This window comes from Suricata suricatta, chromosome 7 (assembly GCF_006229205.1).
Source record: "Suricata suricatta isolate VVHF042 chromosome 7, meerkat_22Aug2017_6uvM2_HiC, whole genome shotgun sequence".
NCBI lineage: Eukaryota > Metazoa > Chordata > Mammalia > Carnivora > Herpestidae > Suricata > Suricata suricatta.
This window is the reverse complement of record NC_043706.1, coordinates 43,469,491-43,477,710: the sequence shown is the minus strand read 5'-3', so window position 1 is coordinate 43,477,710 and position 8,220 is coordinate 43,469,491. Positions and strand designations below refer to the sequence as shown.

General features: G+C 37.9%; 1 long non-coding RNA gene across 1 annotated transcript; it reads right to left on the bottom strand.

Annotated features, from left to right (window-relative positions):
• Window positions 1-563: 563 nt before the first annotated feature.
• On the bottom strand, window positions 564-7,949 carry LOC115295743. Its single transcript, XR_003910557.1, has 3 exons — window positions 7,920-7,949; window positions 5,940-5,969; window positions 564-604 (listed from the first exon to the last, which is right to left on the bottom strand). It is a non-coding gene; the product is annotated as an uncharacterized LOC115295743 (long non-coding RNA).
• Window positions 7,950-8,220: the final 271 nt, after the last annotated feature.

Below are 8,220 nucleotides of genomic sequence, written 5' to 3'. Positions count from 1 at the left end.
TATAACTGTTCTCTATGTCTCATGGTACTCTTACATTCTTCATCCATGGAATCTCTAGCCCTTGATCACCAACATTGTTCATTTTTGTTTCAGCTCTTACTGCCGTGCAAGAACTGAATAAATGCTCTTCTGAATGAATGAATGAACTCTTACCATTTCTAGTGGGACAAGGGTAACGTACAAATATCAAGTATTGATAACCGGAGAGTTTTTCCCTAGAGGATAAATCTGCTATGAGAAAGGAAATAAAAGCCATTTGGTTTACCCAATATTTCTAATAATCAAGACTATGAATTTTCTATTATTTAGCATTTGTGGAGTTTATACTGAGTGTTAGGTAACACAGAAGCATACCCTGTTGTTAGTCAAAATTAAAATAGCTCTGTCAGGATAGTGTTTTTAATGTTCTTTAATATTTTGGTTAGAGAACAGTTTAGCAGTTTAAATTTAAAAGTTTTACAAATGGATTTGTATTTGACTCTTATGTACTAGCAACACAACTAACTTGGACGGGAGGGTGCTGATTTACTTTTCACAAGCACAAGTTCTCTCGTTGGTAGCTGTGAGGGTCCCATCCTCAGATCTGCCTCTGTGGAATATTTGCCTAAAGAAGACAGAGGAAAGATACATCATACCTACCACTATTTGCTGAGCACTTAGTCTGTATTGGGCACATTCTACAAACAATATTTACATATTTACAACATTCATTTGACATGTACAACAACTTCTGGATGCAAGGGTTCGTTTACAAAAGAGGAAACTGAGGTTCTACACATGCCATCCAGTAGGAAGATTCCTGTGGATTTTTATCAACTTGATTTTGGTGATATCTTTGTACAGAGTAGGGTAAGGAGGCATAGGTGCTTGCTTGTGAATCCTTGCCAATCATCAGTCTCTAGTACCTGCCAATCATCCTGGGTCTTGCTCTACCCAGAAACCTTCATCCTTTATAACTACCTGGCATAAAGACTTGGTTGCATCATTCTCCCGTGATTCTTCTTTTTTTCCTTTCCTTCACTTTTATTTATTTACTTTTTTTTTTGAGAGAGAGAAAGAGGGCACAAGTGAGCAAGGGACAGAGACAGAGAGAAAGAAAAAAGGGGGGCTCATCCAAAGCAGGGCTCATGTTCAACCAATGTGGGACTTGAACTCACCAACTGTGAGATCATGACCTGGGCCAAAGTCAGATGCTTAACCGACTGAGTCACCCAGGCACCCCCATTCTACTGTGATTCTTACATCACTAGTTTTCATGCTCCCTGATTACCTACATGTCAGTTTGTTTCTTTCGCTCAAATTTAAAACCTCTGAAATTCAGCTTGAGCCAGATGTTCTTTTCAAGGCCAAATATTAATCTTCCAATCTTATAATCCATGTTAATAAGTAATTGGAGGAGGGTCAGAGAATCTCTTTTTTTTCCCATTCATATTGAAATTCATAATAAGTGTGTTCTTGAAACTATGTCATACTGTGCTAGTATTGTTTTTCCAAAGGATGGGTCTTAGAATAAATTTCAAGGCATGAAGTGGGAAAGGGTCATGCCATGGTTGGCTGGAAGATACACAATTTTAGGAAAGTATGAGGCCTTGAGTTGGGAAAAAGCCTCAGATTAGTTAGAATAGTGCTCTCCAATAGAAATATAATATTAGCTCCATAGTTAGAAATGTACTTTAAAACTTTCTAGGAGACACATTCCAAAAAAAATAAAAAGAAACAGGTAAACTTAATTTTAAAAATATACTTGAGCCTAATTGATTTCAAATATTATTATTTCAACATATAGTCAATATAACAAGTAGGAGGTATTTTGTAATTATTTAGTACCAAGTCTTTGAAATCTGGTATGTATTTTACATACGTGACTAACCACATTTCAAGAGCTCTTAGCTAGATGCTACCCTATCGGATAGCACAGCTCTAGAATCCCAGGGTAGAAAGAAAATCCAAAGTTATCAAATCCTACAACTCTTTGGAGGCTGAAACCCACAGAGAGAATCCATGCTAAGTGGCTGCTCAGCCCCTGAGTGAGCACATCTAGCAACACAACTACTTCCCAACATTGGGATTCGCTGACCTATAGCAAGTTTTTGGACTCCAATCCCCCAAGTTGAGACAGAACAAATCTAATACCCTTTTCACAGAAGAACTTTTCAACTACTTTAAGAAGATTAATTTAATCCCTGAGTTTGTTCCTTTGGCTAAGCTTTCCTAATGTTTTCAACTGCTCTCTGTGCAGTGGAGGATGTCCAGAGTCTGAGGGCATGGACATGATTCTCTCTTAAGTGTTTTCCACCTCAAATGTTCTATGACCCCAAATATTTAGCAGCCAACTTAAAGACTCTGCTTACAGTAGAGGTGGAAAGCTTCAAAGGAAGAAATAGGCCAAGTAAATTGATGAGTCATGTGTTCCTGGGCACATATTATGGGACCTAGAACCCATTAAAAGGGAGAATTGTAGTGTTTCTGGGTAAGTCCATGCTTCCCCTAGCTATGGTTCTTAACTGCCTGTGCAATGTACTTTTCTCTTTTGGGCTATTATAGTTCTTTCCCTGGTCCAAGTGTACAGAGCCTACCCACCAAAATGTCTCAGGAAATAATGAGTGAGTAGTCATTTATTAGTCTGATTCGAGCTAGTAAGTTTCTCTCCCAAGGATAATTGCAGTTAAAACCTCATCTCTATTTATAGGATTAGAGACACAAGACACCTTTCTCATCCATTAAATCATTGGTTTAAGCAGAAAATCATATTTAGGGCTTTGGTTTGTCTTATAGACTGAACAAATAGTATTACTTAAGTAGAACATAGGTTCTTCCTTCACTTTGTCTAGACCTTTCATATGCTTATTTAACAGCAGATATATTATAAAAGGGTCACCAACTCCAGTTTATGATAGTAGGTTGAGGAGTAAGAACTCAACCAAGCACTTTGAATGGATTTGCCCCCATTCTTCAATGCTACTAGAAAAGCAATTCACATTATTATGGTATATACAAAGTTGGAGGGACCATTAGAGTTGGAAGCAGCAATCATATCCTAAAGGAAATAGTTGGAAAATTTTTGCCAAATAGGTAAAGGATGTCCCTTGTTTTTTGCAGAACTGATGAATTCAGGACAATTTATCATATAAATTCAGGGAAGATTTAGGAAAGCGTTTGTTAAAGTTGATTATAAAATTCTTTCAATAATACAGTCTCCTAAAGAAGTTTAAGAGGTAACTTAATTTACAAAATACAATTTACCTTTTCAGAAACGCATTTTTTTTAGTAGACTTAGACCTACCATTTAGTACCTATTTGTATCTGTTCTAACATCCCAGAATTAACATTCAGAAGTCTCCAGCCAACCATCTCAACATCAAAAAGTCTTTGAAAAACAGTCCAAGAAAGCAGAAACCTAAATAAAGGGAGCTGAAGAATAGTTATGAATGAGAAAGGATATGATAAAAATAGGGCAAAAGGATTCACTCATTTATTCTCCAGGCCTTTTCCAGAAGGAAAAAAAAATACAAAACGAAAATCTGGTAAATAACACTTTGGGATTGTGTTTTTGAAAGATGGCCACATCTTCCATTTCACATGCTTTTCTATAATGTGACCTTGTTATGCCCTCATCAGTAGGTGGGGTCTAATTCCCCTCTGCTTGAATGTAGAGTGGTATTATGACTCATTTGGAACCCACGGAACTGGGTGGGATTCTGTCTGCATGACTTTTATTTATTTGCTTTCTTAAAAGCTTAGCAGACACTCTACCATGGATTGCTGCATGATGTGTCTTTTAATTTTTTCTAAATCAAGCTTTTAATTTTGATGTAATTGTAGAATCACTTATGGTTATAGGAAACAGTAGGGAGTTCCAGCATACCTTTTTTTTTTTTTTTTTTTTTTTTTTTTTTTTTTTTTTTTTTTTTAGTTCTAGCATACTTTTACCCCTACTGGTAACTGTGAACATTTTGCAAAACTACAGTTCAATATCATTGTTCAATATAGATATTGGGATATTGTCATTGATACTGTCAGGATACGGAACACTTCTCTCACCACAAGGAACACTAATGTTGCCCTTTTTTTGGTCACATCTATTTCCTTCCTATCCACACCCCCTTCTTAAGCCCTTAAAACCGTTCATCTGTTCTCCATTTCTATCACTGTGACATTTGGAGGATCTTATGTAAATACAACTATATGGTATATACTCTTTTAGGATTGGCCTTTTTATTCAGCGTAATTCTCTGGAAATTCACTCAGAGGATGTTGCAGATATCAAGAGTTTGTTTCTTTTCCCTGCTGAGAAGTATTTCATGGTAGGATGCCAAACAGTTTGTTAATCATTCTGCTGCTGAAGGATATCTGAGTTGTTTCCAGATTTTAACCAATATTTTTTTAAGTTTATTTATTCATCTTAAGAGAAGGAGAAGAAGAAGAAGAAAGAGAGAGAGAAAGAGAGAGAGAGAAATAAGGGAAGAGTAGAGAGAGAGACAGACAAAGTCCCAAGTAGACTCCCTGCTATCAGCTATCCCAATGTGGGGCTGTATCCCATGAACTGTGAGATCATGACCTGAGCCAAAATTAAGAGCTGGATGCTTAACCAACTGAGCCACTCAACGGAGCCTTAACCAACTGGGGTACCCCCCAGTTTTGGGCCACTATGACTAAAGCTGTTATGAATGTTCAAGTACAGCTGTTATGAACATTCATGTACAGATTAATCAGTTGCAGTTAAGTGTAGAAATTCTACTTCCTTGTATATCTCTTTACCCTCTGTCATTTATGATTGTCCTAAATATTTCCTCTATATACCTTTAGAACCACACCAAATAACAGCATAATTTTGTTTCAACCTTAAAATATAATTTAGAAAACTCAAAAGAAGAAAAGTCTGTTGTATTTATGCATATTTTCCTTGCCAGCTTCCTCTTCCTTTTTGATTCTCCAAAGTTCCTTCTTTTTTAAAATTTATTTTGAGAAAGAAAACATGAATGGAGGAGGGGCAGAGAGAGAGAGAGAGAGAGAGAGGAAAGAGTAAATCCAAAGCAGGCTCAGCATTGTCAGAGAGGAACTTGATATGGGCTTAAACTCATGGACAACAAGATCATAACCTGAGCTGAAGTTGGATGCTCAACTAACTGAGCCACCCAAGCATCCCAGAAAGCTCTTTCTTTTATTGTTTTCTTTCTATTTAAAGAATTTCTTTTTTTTAAATATTATGCTTTATTATTTTTTTTAGAGAATTTTTAAAGCCATTCTTTTTAGGGTAGGATTGCTATTGATACCTTTTCTTAGTTTTCTTTCATCTGAGAATGTCCTGATTTGCTCTTCATTCTTGGAGGATATTTTTTTGGATAAAGAATTCTTTTACTTGAAAAATGTCTCCTTCTGGTCTCATAGTTTCTGATGAAAAATCAATTCTCATTTAGTTATTTCTCACTATAGGTAAAATAAAATAATTTTTCTCTGTTTTGAAGATTTTTTTTCCATGTCTTAGTTTTCAGATATTTGAATTTAATGTGTCTTGGTGTGGAATTCCCTGGATTTATCTTATTTAAGACTTGCTTAACTTCTTTAGCTTGTAAATTTATGTCATTTTTCAAATTTGGAAAATTTTCTGTCATTTTAAGTACTTTTTCATCCCTGCCTGCTTTCTTCTCTCCTTCTAGGACTCCAATGAATATTTAATCTTTTGTTATAGACCAACAGATCATTAAGGGTTTGTTTATTTTCTTCCAGTCTATTTTCTCTCTATTGTTCACATTGTGTAATTCCTACTGTTATATTTTCAAATTCATCAATTCTTTCCCTGGTGCCTTCTATTTTACTGTTGAGCTTATACAATGAGTTTTGTCCCCCAGTCTTATTGAGAAGTAATGGATATACATTACTGTATAAGTTAAAGGCATATGGCATGATTGTTTGACTTACATGTATTGTGAAATAATTACCTCAAAAATTCAGCTAACATCCATTTTCTCCTATAGCCACAATAAAAAGAAAAAAGAGAAAAAGGAAAAAATTTTCCTTGTGATGAGCACTCTTAGGATTTATACTCTTAACAACTTTCCTGTATATCATACAGCAGTGTTAGCTCTAGTTCTCATATAGAACATTACATCCCTAGTGTTTACTTATCTTATAGATTGGGTTTTTATTCTGATTGTTTTACTTCTCCATTCTAAGATTTCCATTTGCTTCTTCTTTCTATCTTCTATTTCTTTGCTAAGACTTTTCACTTTTTTGTTTCAAGCATGTTTATATTCCTCATTGAAACATTGTTATTGTAGCTACTTTAAAATATTTGTCAGATAACCCTAACACCTATGTCATCTCAATGGTGGTATCTGTTGGTTGCTTCTTTTTATTCACTTCATGATCTTTCCAGTTCCTGATATGACAAATGATTTGCTAGGGATACCTGGACATTTTGAACATTATATTATGAGCAGTACAACCGTTTGGCAAGTGGAGACCCGGCTGAATTTCAGCCTTTACTGTGCCAGGTGCTCTTGGGAAGACACAACCCCAAGACTCCAATGACTGCTGCCTTCCCATCGTGTGTGAGGTACCGTGTTGGCCTTGGGCTCGTGGCCACTCTCACCAGGGACCTTCTCCTGTAACGTCTAGGGCAGGCCTGGAGAAGATGGCTTTCCCTGGCTACAGATTGGATCAGGACTCTTGGCTCACAAATCCCCCTCTTCTACAGCCAGAAGAAGTCCTCAGTCCCCTCTTCTGTCTATCATTTCTCCTTGAGATTAGTCACCAGGCCAGTATTAAAGAAAGTAGGGAAGCTGGCTGTCCTTCCCAGAATCTTCCCCATTTATAAGAGGTCTAAAAGGAGGAGTTCTTCAGTCCTTGCTGGTTCTTTCCTTTGAGACAGCAGCCAGGAGGAGGGGTAGCCATTGAGGCAGGAAGGAAGAATAATGTTGTTGTTTAACACTGTTCAGCTCAGCAGATGAAAGCCTGCAGGTCTTTGGCTGAAGATAGCACAGAAAGGGACAGACAGAGCCAAACTTCAATCATTCCTCATCAGTATTTACATCAGCAAGCCCTGGGCACTGCCCTGCTGGCAGCTTGGGTTCTAGTAGCTGTTGGCTCATGAGCCTGACTGGAAAGAGATTCCAGATTTTGGAGGGAGTGGAGGGAAGTAAGAACAACATGTCCTGTTCACTTGGAGGCTATGGAAGCCTCCAGAAAGGCCAGATGTCCCGGTCACCTGGCTTCAGGGTGATGCAGCCTCCCACACCCAGGGACATGTGTGCCAGGAGAATTTCAGATCTGGAGGTAAAAGAAGTTTACAATTAGGGCATGGTTCAGCTTTCCTACTACAGCTAGAGATCCTTCCCATTTACAGGTAAACCAGCCAAACCTGGCCTTACCGTGGGGTATACAGCTAGGAAAACAGATTAGGGGGAAGGAACATAAGGTAGAAATTCAGTCCTTGATCCCCTCTTGTCCCCTCTTGGGAACACTCTGACAATCTGGCCAGCCTGGACCCGCACGGGCAACACTGTGCTTGCCTGTTTGTCCCTTACTACCCCAACCGACCTCCATTTCAAGAGTTGCCAGAATCTAATAAACCTATTATCCAGGGCTTACATGTGTGGTGTTGATTATTTAAAGGAAATCATTTCCATCAAGAGCCAAAATCATCAGGGATAAAGTAGCCATGGGGAAGAGAACTTGGTTCAGTCTTTTAATTCACTGTAGGGCTTGATGAGAGGGAGAAGAAGGAAATGAACATTCACTGGAGGAGGCCACTTTAAAATTTTATATTTTTGAAGCCACTTTTTGGAAAAGCATTTATTATAGGCCAATCTTTAGCAAAACATTCTACATACATTGTCTTACTTAATCTGGGCAGCAACCCTCTGAGGTAGGCATGAGGTGGTGTAAGTTTATGGATGAGTTTAGGGGGTGATACTTACTTAGCATCATCAGCCCATGAAATGGCACTGGATTAAAACCCAGCAGTTGTCCCCCTGAGCCTCCGTTCTTAACCCCTGCACTATCCGCTTCTCATGGTGGAATAGGAGAGACACGAAGGAGTTCTGGGAAGCAATGGAGAGTGGATTTGCCTGGCAAAATGGGTGCAATTTATATACATTTTCTGTGGTCAGACATAGATTAGGGTCTCAGTACTTCTTTGGGCATCTGCTGATCTAACACTTAGCTATTATATTAATATTAGAGAAAACGCAGGGGTCACAACATAAATGAGATCCCTCT